Raw genomic sequence first — 1,677 nt, forward strand, 5'->3', positions numbered from 1 at the left:
GAATAGGTGGGCATGCACTTTGTGGTTGAGTTCACCTTTCTTTGCTTCAAGCCTATTTTTGTGAGTGAGAGATCCTACGTGTTTTTGAGAGAGTTTGATTGAAGATCTTTTGAGAGGTTCATACAAGTGACTCTGCTTTCCCTGTTACTCTTGGAGGTGTGCCTCCTAGATGGTTAGAAGTTAAATGAGAGCCTTCACGCTGTTGTGTAGGAATCAGAAGTTTGAGAAATGACCGATGATCGTCTTCTTCATGCAAGATCAACCCTGAGTCGGTCCTTGACCTTTGTGGTATAAAGTCATGGTGGAATAGGTGGGCATGCACTTTGTGGAATCCTTTTAGGCGACGTTGTCGAGACCATAGTGGTCATAGGATTTTGTGCCTGAACCTCCACCTACAAGGAGTAGTATAACACCAAATTCCAAACCTTGGGAAAACATCATTGAGCCACACCATGTTTTCTTCCTCTCTAAACTTTACTCCTACTTACCTACAAATTTACCTTCACAATCATGCTCTTTGTAGATGTGCATATGTAGATGTCGTAAGGACTAAACTAGTGAAGACTAGAACTTGAACCACTAAAATTTGGAGTGGAAATTTTTCACAGGAACACCCCCTCCACAAACACACATACCCTCCTAATCCGTTTAACTCAATACTTTAAATCCCTATGTTGACCTCACATGCTTGTGTACTGACTTGAATATTTTTCAGTGTTGACAGTTTCCCTTTATGTGCAAATTAAATATAGACAAAACACCATAGAATAAAAAAAACCAAGGAAACACTAGACTTGTGTCCACTTACATTGATAAACTCCCTCTAAAATATTGACCCTGTAAATTGGATAGATAAGAATAGAAGGATAAGTGCACTTGGACTTTAAAAAATAGTGAATTTTTATTTGGAGTTAATAAGGATAATTTTAGTTGTAAGTTTAGAGGAACTAAATGTCGTCATCTCAGAGGTGCTGAGCCACGAGTAGCTCCTTCAGTGCATCTGAGCAACACTGCCTTGGAGGATTCAAGTTTCGCCCAGTAACGCGATGATCCATTCGAAGGCACCGGGTGATGCATGGGAGGGGTCCAGGATATACTATGGAAACAAAAACCAAGATCTACCTAATCAATTTTAGCCGCAATTGAGGATAAATTACAAAATAACCAGGGGGGCTTGTCACCTTATGGTTTAGTTCCCTCTCAAGCAATCATAATAAAGACTAGGGAGATGTCAACTTTACATAGGTCAATGGGGCACCACAACAGCAAGAAAGATTGGTGGCGACAGCAGGTAGAATTGACTGGAGGTCATCAAGAAGGTTGGGAGCGATCGCTGGAGGAGTAGTGCATAATGGTTCTCTCACACACACACACACACACACACATATATATATATATATATATATATATATATATATATATATATATATATATATAACACTATTCTAATTCTGAAATCAAAATAACTATTTGGATCACAGAGCCCTATATAGGAGCGATCGGGTTGTTCCCGAACTCCCCAACCCGCTGCGGAAAAAAAATCCTACCCCACCACCCCACGACCGCTCGTACCTAACCTCTCCCCCGATCCCCTGTGATCCACCGCGACAGCGCCTCCTTCCCCTGGATCCAGCGCCTCTCGCCGCCGTCTCCCCGGCCCCGGCGCGCCTCTCTCCC

The sequence above is a fragment of the Triticum dicoccoides genome, chromosome 2B, assembly GCF_002162155.2.
Source record: "Triticum dicoccoides isolate Atlit2015 ecotype Zavitan chromosome 2B, WEW_v2.0, whole genome shotgun sequence".
NCBI classification, from domain to species: Eukaryota; Viridiplantae; Streptophyta; class Magnoliopsida; order Poales; family Poaceae; genus Triticum; species Triticum dicoccoides.